This window comes from Macrosteles quadrilineatus, unplaced genomic scaffold (assembly GCF_028750875.1).
Source record: "Macrosteles quadrilineatus isolate MER2022 unplaced genomic scaffold, UCM_ALF_1.0 Scaffold_3__2_contigs__length_128488019, whole genome shotgun sequence".
Lineage (NCBI taxonomy): Eukaryota > Metazoa > Arthropoda > Insecta > Hemiptera > Cicadellidae > Macrosteles > Macrosteles quadrilineatus.
This window is the reverse complement of record NW_026542596.1, coordinates 29,395,377-29,407,628: the sequence shown is the minus strand read 5'-3', so window position 1 is coordinate 29,407,628 and position 12,252 is coordinate 29,395,377. Positions and strand designations below refer to the sequence as shown.

Here is a 12,252-nt window from a genome sequence, read left to right as displayed (position 1 = left end):
AACGACACTGGTAAGTGCGGGTGGATTCTACCATTGTTGTATTTTAAAATAACGAATCCAAAAATAGATTCGTAAACTATAACGAACAAGCACCTCGTATTAATTTCACCAATATCCCTGACGAGTATTCTGACTTATTCACAACGCACGCAGCAGCCACACTCCGCTGTATTACACCAAGGTAAACACAATTACGCGCGTGTGCGGGTGTGTGTGCGTGCGGGCGTGAGGTGGTGCGCGCGCCGCTGGCTGGAGCGTCGCGGCGCTGTACAGTGTACAGTGGCAGTGTGTGCTGTGTGTACACGGTGGACAGTCCGCCGGTGACGTCACTGTACGTAGCGTGGTGACGTCGTGTGTAGTGCGTGCGATACGTGTGGTCCTTGTGTGGTAGCCTGCAGTGATTACCTTGCAAGGTAGGATTAAATATGTTTATACATTATGTTAATAGTACAATAAATTGTAAAATTTGTTGAAAGATGTTGTTTAAGTAACTCAGTGGGTTTGGTGTTCACAAATAAATGGCTCTGGTTCGATTCCTAGCAATGTCGGTTCTCTACACAACTCTTTTTGTACCTAATTCAGCTATAATCTAATGATGCTGTATTATATAACAGGTCGACGTCAGATGATGCCAAGACCGTAGTTCAATGTCCAATCCTTAAAAAAATTTTAAAATGCCAATTTATGTAGATAAAAACAGAATAAAAAATAGTGACAGTAATGAACCAAGAACATAGAATTAATTATGAACCGAAACTTTAGACAAAAATAAAAGGTTCGCTGCAATAATTTGCATTAGATAAATTAACAAATCAAAACAATTTATGAAACACGATTTTTTGTGATAAGGAGAATATATTCAAAGATCAGAATTGTTAATTCATTTTTACAGTGTTTTGTTAATTATTTTTTGCAAACTTAGTAATAGGCTATTTCGAGACTCCTGCGGTGGTTTTCATTATAGACGAGAAGATGGTTATGGTCCCATACATAAGAGATTCTTAGACTGACGAAAATCTTTAATATTTCTATATGTATGAGAGCCATTTATATACGAAATGTGTGAAAGTTTGAAAACATTGTATTGCATGACGATTTTGTCATGAGTAAATACATGTGTGTTATAAACAATTATACTATTTAGTCATAGCATAGATTCTGTGTACAATATTTATTTCAATTGGGTTGAAAATTAACCAGAAATTAACGAATGGAAATGTTTGAAAAAGAAATCGTGATTACAATTCTTTCCAGCTATTTGTTGCAATACAATAATAAAACAGACTTTTATTTAAGCTGATGTAGTTTCCTTATGAAAGTGGGAAATTAAATGTTTATGTTAGTTGGAAAAATGTTTTTAATATAGTTTGAATAGGTAAGTCACTGATGTAAGTTTCATTAATTATTTTATAAAAGTTGCATCGGTATATTATGTCAGCTGATGTATTACTTGACAGTTATATGTTATCAAAATACACTTAACCATCCCAATACACAACTAAGGTACTTAGCTAAGCTTAAAATTATTTTCTATTGAATTCAGAATATAAGGGGTTTGTTCAGCTACGTCCCGCGCTGTGTAATCTAGAGGGACCGACATCCCAGACTGTTGGTTTAGGATGAAAATTTACTGTTGTCCAAGTATCGCTTACTGTTTCACTGTGTAAATATCTTGCCCAATGGTAAGTATTTCATTAGAAAAGGCATAGCTACTTAATTGTATAGACTGAAAATTATCACAACAAGCTCTGGTTGTAATACATATTTCGTTATAAATCTCTAACTACTCTAAATGACTTTTTGGGGTTTAATAAATGCATTTTTAAGTATAATATTTAATACAAGTTACTTGGGATATAACTGTCGAAAGCAATGGGCATGGTTAATAGCTGGTTATTGGCTAATATGATAGGAATATTTATTATTTAAACTTTGTGTTTTTGAGATTGGAATGTGAATACTTACCTATAGTAAAATTCTTCTCTTTGAAGGCATGAGTATTACTTAAGTACAATTTAAATCATACTAATGCAAACAATTTAAAAACGATGTTGGTTTCACAAAAGGTTTTTATTACACTTTGTACTTTTAAAATTCACATACTTTAAAACAAAAATCATTAAACAAGTACGTCTTTACTGTAAAATTTAATTCATTTAACAAACAGCTATAAGTCTCTAGGAAATATTGTTGATGTTATCTTCTCTTTAAATTAATATGCACTAAAACAAGTAGGAGATTCCTACGTATATGGAATCAGAATAACAAGTCCCACAGTAAGATAAACTTCTATGTGCAAGTCAAGTCTACAATAATATTTAAAACACAATGCGTTAAAATACTGGTCAACTGTAATTAACAGTTTTGAAATAAGCTAAGTTCTACTATTGTGTTCATTGTTAATGTAAATAGGGGATGAATTTAGGAAGTAAACTTTGGAAAAAGTCTAACTAAAACTTTATTGAAATTGTAAAACAAAAACCAAACAAATTAAAAACTAGGGTAGCGAATAACTATTCTAAGCAAAGTTTCCATCGAAATTTGTGTACGTACACTTTAACGAGCTGTTGTAAAACAAGGAGTGTTTACATTTAATCATTTACTGTAAATCTGAAACTCGCTGTATCGTGTAAAAACAGCGACTGCTTCAGCACGAGCCTGGTAAAATGTAATCTCGAAATGAATTCGAATAAATGCTCTGCATAACTTTCCTTCTCAAGCTGTATTGCTGAGTTTAGTTAAGTTGCTCAGTGGTATATAACTTTTAACTATTATTTAATATTTTTCTCCTTAGCTGTAGTTAAGAAATTAGGAAAAAAAATTAAGAGAGCACAAATTTACCTATAATATTCCGCACAGGCCATCTAGTTTTTAAGATAAATAAGAACATTTAATTTAATTACTTGAATTTTTTTCAAACTTCCGGTATATTAATAAAGGTAGTTTAGGCTGGAGCCATCAACACACTGATCACAAAGACACTGCTGGGGTATTCAAATGCGGTATTGTTGCAAATTCCTTTAAATGTAGTGATTTGTTACATAAAACCTTATTAATAGGCTTATCTAAAAATTCGAACAGATAAAAATACATGAAAAGAGAATTTTATTGTCGAAAAGTGGTTGGTTGTATTTAAGGAGCACTATACTTCCGTCATTGGTCTCTACTTCTTCTATAACTTAACACCATAGATATTCTCAAAGTGATAATACCTTTTGTCAAAGATAAATAAATATACACTGAAAGCTTTAAATGTGTTCTGTGACAGGAAATCTATCTGCGTATTTCAGACCCCCTTCGACTATAAGTCATACAGGTTGATTTTATACTTGTAGTGCTCGAATTACAATCCAAAGGTTGACGGTTTTATCTTTTAAAATACATTATCATGACGAAAGTGGTTCCAGCTCTCCTTGATCATTTGCGTTTCTAATATATCTGGTTATGAACCATTAGTCGTAGTCAGTAGCAAAGGTACACATGATACGGTATACGACTTTGTTATTCATAATTTTGTAGGGAAACAAAAATGTCGCCAACCCAAACAATGGTTGGTTATTTAACAAAACAATTGTATTCGATGTATTATACCATTTTAAAACTTTGACTCTATAAATATTATTTCATGACCATAAACGTAGGATTATAATTATTTCAATGCATATCTAAAAGAAGAGAAAAATATTTTGTATGTTGATAATGATAAAAACACGTTCTATGTGTTCACTTAATATTGAAATTCCCATATTTGACAACAGGCTTAGTTGAATCGTCAAAAGTAAAGGTGCACACGGAATGTTTAAAGAACATGGAAAACATTAAAGTTGGAAACTCTCCAAGGTACCCATGTGGGTAGGAAACTGCAAACTGGAAATAAAACAGACTATTTTGCCAGTAACTGAGCTTAAGTGCGGGTGGCCACAAGCCAAATGTGGCTTCAAATACCTCACTACAAACACTTTCTTTTATCACTTGGCCGTGAATTCATTTATTTAATACAAGTTTTGTGTATAAAAAAAACTTATTTCAAATATCTACGTAGCATTATGCATTGTTTTATTTGCCACTATATTATATGTTAAAAATATTATCACGTTATATGTTTCAAAGTGCTAAGCAAAATCTTTTTCGGGAAGTGTTTTTGTGTCCATTTTAAACTCTAATTGCTAAAATATAGTTAACATTTTTGGTCTAAAACTACATTTCATATCATAAATAGCTTTTATATCGCTAGGCTGTCATGTTGCGAGTTCGCACTGTCTAAAACAAGGACGGTCTTAAAAAAAGTATGTTTATATAATATAAGTTTAAAGGATTCAAAATGGAACCTGCACCAACTACGTGTATTATTTTTTGTACATACCAATTGTCTTATCCCATATAACTATACAACTATAACTATATATAACTACACATTCAACACATATAAATATTGTATGATATAACTATTTTCACGATATGTTTTTTTCTTGATTTAAACGGTCAGGATATAAAATACCTAAGGGTAAGATGGCTTTTTCTAGTAAAGTTTAACTTTTACGCACAGCAAACATTTAATTTTAAAAGCAGGTAGATCTATTGTTACTGCACTGATTATAGCTCAAATTAGCATAAACAAATAAGATCTTTTATCCAAGGTTTTAATAGGATCGGTAAAATTCAAATATCATACATTACCTACCTTGGATACCTTGGATCTAGGTCTTACCCTGAAACCTACGGTTGTATCTTGGTTGTTAGGCTATATTATAGGAAAACCGCTAAAAAGTATGTTTATATCACCAAATATAAACTATATCACTAAGCCTGTATTATACAAAATGTTTAAACGCAGTGAAAAATGTGACCAACAATAGGTCCATTTTGCTACTAAGACAAATTGGCAAGTGCTGTTTTATAAAGTAGGCCTCTATTTACATCTATTATCTTCCTCTATTTACTGGAAGATCGGGGGTGTGAGAAGGGGGAGAGGGTTATTTTAACCAAGTTAGTGATGGTTGCTGATACCCATCTCGCCCTCACTTTGGTTATTAAGCACAACTTGAGAACTTTGCTTGTTATAGTGGTACTGCTTGGGGAGTTTAGTCCATTATATTGTGGGTAAGCTATAGCAACCGTGAAATACTAGCAATAGTAAGTTTCAAGAGGTTTATATTTTAATGTTAAAACCATGAAACAAAATCGAACTTTGCAAGACAATTATTTAAGCACTAGCTAATTACCTTTATATTACTCTTTTCCTGTTATACTCTTATCAAAACATATTCACGTTTTGAATAAAATAGCATAAATCGTTATGAAATATGAGAGGGGTCAATGTCCAAAATAAAGTATGCCAAAAGCAAGAAATATACTGGTAGATGACACGCGTTAGTGCAAGAACTCAATCTGAAATTCACGATGTTGGTTTCTAACGTTTAATAAACAAGAAACCATTATCGACAAGCTTATAGAAGTAATTCAATCGGTTTTCTCCCCAAGTGCTGCATTATAATAGAAACCAGTAGCAGTTAGAAGCTAACGCTAAAACCCAATGGTAACAACAATACAACACACCTTAGGTAAGAAGCCTAGGCGATAAATGAAAGGAAGAAAACTTAAACGACATATTACGTTGTGCGTTTTAAATGTTCAACTATTGACACCATGGCTGAAATAAGAATTAAAATGTGTAAAACATTTTGCAACGAGGACTCTAGAACAGCTGAGCCGGAGGTTAAGGCCTTGAATGGACGCTCAGAGAAAAGAGGACAGAAAATCTCTAAAGTTCTCTAATCGGGAAAATTCGAGCAATCAATCAATAAATTTATTGAGATGAGGACACCACCTAGGTGCGCTTATTTCAACCTAAATATGAAAATAGTATGTGATGATCTAAATAACTTTGTTATTGACTAATATCAGCTGTTTTATCAGTCAGAATCATTCATTTAAAGCCCAATCATCAGTGACAGCTGGGCCCAGTTTCGAACCATCAACAAGCTACTAAATTTTCTCAGGATCGAACAGGTGACCTCTTAATTGCTAAGCAAAAAGTGTCACCACTAAAAGAGAAGATAGCGAAAATCCAGTGAATACTGTAATTTCCAACAATATTTTACAGACAACCAGAACTGAGCTATCTATGAAATATAAGTTATCTATATTTGTGTATAAATATCTATATTTGTGGTGAGTCGGTGGCTAAGTCGGTAGCGTCGCGGACTTCGGGCCCAAGGCAGAAGTGTCGTGGGTTCGGATCCTGGTCACTGCCACTAATTTTTATCGGTACAGTTCACCTTTGTACTGTACCAGCTCACACCTTGCTTTGCTGGATACGTTCCACGCACAGATCTGTAGTCTATGTGGACGGGCAAATGCAAGGTTAAAAGAGGCCGCCAATCTCTTAAAAAAAAATAAAATAAATAAATAAAATAATACTTGCCTACCGTCCATAAAAGGAAGTGGTGCTTACAAATTAAAGGAGGTGTAGGAAAATAATAATAAAAAAACTGATAAAACATTATTTAAAAGGGTATTTACGCACAATATACATAATCTTTTCACATTAAGATTCTGCAAATAGTAAATTACAGTAATAAAACTTCCTGCAGTCAGTGTCAGCAAATAATTGCTTGACAAACGTTGTATTTACGATTAAAAAAGAGAGATAGAGAGAAGTTAGAAAATACACTCTTATCTGTTGTTGTTAGTGTAGCTTATATCTATACATCTTTGTACTATTATATTTTTCAGACAAGTCATGTTAATTCTAAATTAAGTTTAAACAAATTTATATAATAAGGTGAAATCATCGATTTCTATTAGAGATCGATGGGTGAAATATAGCATCGACAGAATAAGAATAAACTAGAAGAATATTAAAATCATGATAATAATACGTACTTTTTTTATTAGCGTACTACAAAAGAAATTACATTTAGATTGGATAAAAGAAAATAAAAAAATATACATTTTAATGCTATGCAAATTAAAATCTAAAGCTCCCCTCAAGTTATACCTGCAAGAATAATGAATCAACAAATCTAAAGAGTAAATAAAACGGTTATTGGGTACAGAAAACCTGGTGTTCTCTAAATAATTACTTAAGAAATTAATTAAGTCAAGCAAAGATTATTATTTATAACATTAAAATATTTTCAAAATCACCAATACTCTAGGCTTTAATCTTTGACGTCTTTTAATTACCATTCACAAAACTTTACCAATTTCCTTTTTTAATACTGTACTGAAGTAAAATGGTTTGGTTACCTACAGTTTTTTTTTAAGGTAAATAAACATTATATTATACAAGCTAATATAACAAATTTAAATTATTTTAATTGGAACATTTCTTAAAATAATTATGCGCGAGACGGATAACATTTCCGCAGTTTAGCGGGAACAGCTGTGGTGTTTGCGTGCAGAAAAGAGGTCGATATCGCACGGCTAGTAAACCACTGTATTAATTCTTTCCATGTATTCAACTTTTAACACGTACATTTATCTGAAATGGAATAAATCGTGTTTGGCCATACCATTTGGCTACATTTCATAGATCGGCAGTTAATATCATTCGTTATTATTTGAAGAAGCAAGAATAAAAATATGTGTTATTTCGATCAAGTTAAATACTTACTTTTTAATGGATATAAAGTATATGAACTAAAAATATAATTCAGTATCGAAACGCATGCTGCAAAAATCACGTCCAATAGATTTAAGGCCACGTAAATTTTAGAATATAGGCCTACCTATTGCAATACATTTTAATACGTGGTTATACAGTATGTTATAATCATTTTATTTTATTATTTATTTTACTGAAAGTAAAAGCGTGTTCGTAAACTGCTGGTTGTTAAATCAAATGACAAGCATGAGTACTTAATGTTAAACCCGTGTTGAAGCGATGCGATACTAGATGCCTATCTCCATGCAGAAATGATGGTATTTAAAGGTCAGCCAATTAGTGTGAAATATGTTATCGAAATGACCGACATTTTGGTAACCAGAAGTAAAATTATGCGCTCATCAAAAGTTTCAGAATCAAAGCAATGGGGGTGATTCGCACGGCATGTCATACATAATTTGTTTAACGAAATATTCAGTTTATCAACACAGTTTCAGCAGAGAAGAGGACTTGTATTTACGGATGAGCTGCATGATAAAATAGTTACATAATGTGTCACTAGTCAATACACTAGTCAATTTCTATAAATCAACCCTCACCATCCACTTTCCTTTAAATTCTTAAAACGATTAAATCGCTAATTGTAAAAGCCAGATGTCCTATAAGTTAACTGCCATTGGCCTTACACTATGTAAAGACCTATACTTTATGTGATTTAAAACACAACACAAAATCATATGACGCACCCTATGCAAAATAATCGTATAACAAGTAGAAACATTTTAATTAGCGGACTAGTCACGCCTGTACATTGTAGGCAGCCAGGTGAAGTCATTATGCAAACCAAACCACTCGCCAGCCAGCAACTTACGGCAATAAACAACCGCTGTGAAATTACAACTATAACTCAAGTCATAAATTACCATATTAACGCTAACCAACAGTTTCTTTGAGCTTCCAAATTAAATACTCAAAAATTTATATGAAAAGAAATCTATTGAATAAGAGTAATAACTTCTTTTCAATCTCGTTTAGACACGTTACTAACGTTTATAGAAATAAACCCATTCAACAGATTGAGCTATGATTTACGTAAAACTATTTTTACCTTAATATCAACTTAATTGATATTTTAGTCGTTAGCACTATTTGAAAGCTTAGTAAAGTACGTCTGCAATTGCTTTCATAAGCAAAATACTTAAATAATGCTTGAGATATGTATATGACCCTCAGTAGCCTATGCAGTCTCTAATTAATTTTTCATTGCGATAAATAGTATGATTTGCAAAAGTAGATAACTAACTAAATATTCCTTTTAACTAAAGATCCGACATATTTTCCTTATATTTAGCAACATATATCTTTACGGAATAAGAAAAGATAAATCAACTATCGTTAAATAAATAGTTTTCCTACAGTTACCTAACAATGTACATGTTCTCTCACTGATTTGAGAAAGCAAAGTGGCCAATTAGCTCATCAGTGAGACATTGTTAACATTGTCTCACTCTAATTACTTTGTGTCACTCCAGATTTGCAACGTGAAGGCACGAAAGTGGCCAATTCGCTCATTAGTGAGACAATGTTAACATTGCCTCACTCTAATTACTTTGTCTCACTCCAGATTTGCAACGTGAAGGCACGTTTCTTTACCAATTTATTTGTTTTATGGTAACTGTAGGAAAAATATAATGTGCAAATCGAGTGCAAAGTGTCGCTTATTTCATTAGCTAAATTAACTTAACTGATTGCTCATTTATTCAATAGTTTGTTGTTGTATTGCTGCTTATTGTTAGATTCATTAGTCATTTTTTATAAATGATAAATCGTTAGTTTAATACGTGTAAGTATATCTTATGTTTCATTGGATTAGTCCTCTGAACTATATACTAATGTTGCTGCCTTTAAAAGCTAGGTCAACGTTAGATATTATCCTTACAAGGGTTTGGAATATTTCATCCAAATGGTTATGAAATGCATTTACAGTTTAGATACAAAATATAAACTGAAACTGATGTTGTTAGTTTCAAATCTATAATCGTGTTTAGCGTAGACTTTGGCATTTGTCTTCACCAAAGTAAACAATGATATTGATTAACGTTTAGCTTATCGTACCAAGCCCAAGTCATCTGCATGCTGCATTTCCGTGGTGCGATCTTATCTTCTCCCCCTTTTTGCTTCAAACTAGTAAGGAAAATTAACTTTTTATAGGAATATTTTCCAGTGAAATGAATTGTTAAATAAGTCTAAATATTTTCTACGGACTATATTGTCGCATCCATTACAGTTATCTGTGATTTATCAAAGACTATTTTACTCGGAAATAAAACCGGTGTACTCGTCGAGAAGAGCTCTTTGTTCTGCCAAATTATTACCGGTAGACTGAAGTTGTAGTCGACTGGATTCAATTGGAATCAACTGAAATGTGAATTGAAATAAACGTAAGTTAAATTAAATGTCAATATGCCCAAATTGATTGACGTTTTCTATGACGAATATTTTATAGCTACTTTCAAAGCGTAAATTTTCTCTTATTGTTCAACCATTTTTCGATTTATTTTACTTCTGATTTAGTGCTTATGAATCAATTTACATAGGATGGATTCATAATTCTAATAAGGTATAACTAAGGATTATGTATCAAATGTTTGTCAAGCAAATATTAATGAATTTGCCTTATTTATCGACGAAATGTTTTTTGGTGAATTACATACATCTTGTAATAAATTTGATTTCGCTTAAGTTTTAGTGTTGTAAATGGAATATTGAATTTCTGATAAAAAATAAAATTCATTCATGTTGAAATGTCAATGTTAGACAATATTTTTACTCAATAATAATAACAGATGACTATGCGACGATTTACTGTATTATTTATTTAATTACCCTCTCTTTCAAATTAACATTCTTAAATACATTACTGTCGATTGCATTCAAAATGTGAAAGCTGGTAACGGAAACGTAATTATAATAAATATTATACTACTCATTCCGTTAGCTTTGAGTATTGACTTTTCAATGTTGTAAATCAGACTTAATAATCGTATTCCCTTAGCTATAAAATTGATAAACTTACTTACTAGATTAGATTGAAATATTTTAAAGATGTTGGTTATCAAGTTTAAAATAGGTACTTAAAACGATTTTTTTTAACACTGAAATTACGACATAAAGGATTACTTGGACAGAATAAAGGTAACTTAACCTCTTGTATACAATTCGTGAAGTAATCCGGAAGGCAAAATAGAAAATGAAACTAAAAAAATATTGTATTTTTAGAAACGTTAAGTGTTAAAAAAATAGTTTGGAAATTGATTTTTAATTTACCCTTTAAACAGTTTGAGGGAGTATAAATATGTTTTACTTCCAATGATGCTAAAATAATTTTAAGCATCTAAACATGTTTGAAAATCCCAATCACCAATTAGACAAACCTACAGTGACTCCTACATAAAACTGATTTAAACTTAAATTAACAAAATTTACACTCATACAAAACACTTGGCCCATTAAGACCAGCAAAAAGTACTTAAATGCCACTGCATCCCTTCTATTGATGAAGTTTCATTCGAACAAAATCGATTGGAATCCACTCAGTGAGCGCGTGACGTCACTCCAATTACTGCTTCACTTTTATTCTATTTAACACCATTCTTTCTTCACAGTCTCTCTGTTTTAATTAAATTTGAATCTGAATGAGGAGAAAACTAATAAGACGGATGAACATTTTCGATACAGCACCTGAGTTGAATTAATGATTAATCTTGAAAAAGATATATTTGATATATTTTAGTAATTGATTTAAAAATAAAACTACAGTTTTACAAATTAACACTAAATTATTTTTTCTGTTATCATAAAATAGTAGGATAATAATTAGAACAAATAAAGTATAACGATATTGATTTTGAAATGTCAATAATTATAACATATATTAAATGAATTGAAAATATAAAAAACTGAAATTCTTAAAATGTTTTTAAAACGAGAAAAACAATACAATTAATTTGTCTACTTCAAGAAGAACTGGTAATATTGGAATGAAGATAAATGTGAAATAAAAACTCGAATATATATTTTAAAAATTTAATATTTTTTTATATTGTATAATGGAATTAAAAATTCTTAAAATATTGGTAAAGTTTTTATTTCAATTTTATAATTTGTTTATAATTACTAATATTTGGGTTTGTTAGCCAAGGTTTCTCGCAAGAACTGAGATGAACAAGCATTACACGTTTAGACCGAAATATATGTGTTGATTCATTTACTTCATTTAAAACAATACGATATAAATTTCATATTTAAGTAAGTCATATAAAGTCCACTTATTCTGTTCTATAACTTGGATATGTCACTCTTTAAATAACTTAACTAGGAAAAAAGTATGTACTACATAAGAGGTCAAGTACCTGGTTGCTAAAGTAATGCTTTGTGGATTACTTATTACCAAAGCTTACTTTGGGAAACAGATATTCAACTTCTTGTATTAGTATTAGTAGTATTAGTTAAGTAATCCGGAAGACAAAACTTTAAATATGAAAAAAATCTTTTTCGAGTTGTTGGCTCGGTTGGTTTCATAACTAAATGTTAGGGGTTTTTACTCTAGTGCTGTACCAGCTTATATTTTGTTTTCCTGTATA

General features: G+C 31.3%; 1 protein-coding gene across 4 annotated transcripts in view; it reads left to right on the top strand.

Moving 5' to 3' along the window:
- Positions 1-282: 282 nt before the first annotated feature.
- The window catches only part of LOC128989714 (leucine-rich repeat and immunoglobulin-like domain containing-NOGO receptor-interacting protein 4), a 150,460-nt gene continuing 138,490 nt past the window's right edge, over positions 283-12,252 (top strand). For all 4 annotated transcript variants that reach the window (XM_054411721.1, XM_054411720.1, XM_054411719.1 and 1 more), the window contains exon 1: positions 283-413. The gene's annotated coding sequence lies outside the window, so the exon portion shown is untranslated. The remainder of the gene's footprint in view (positions 414-12,252) is intronic.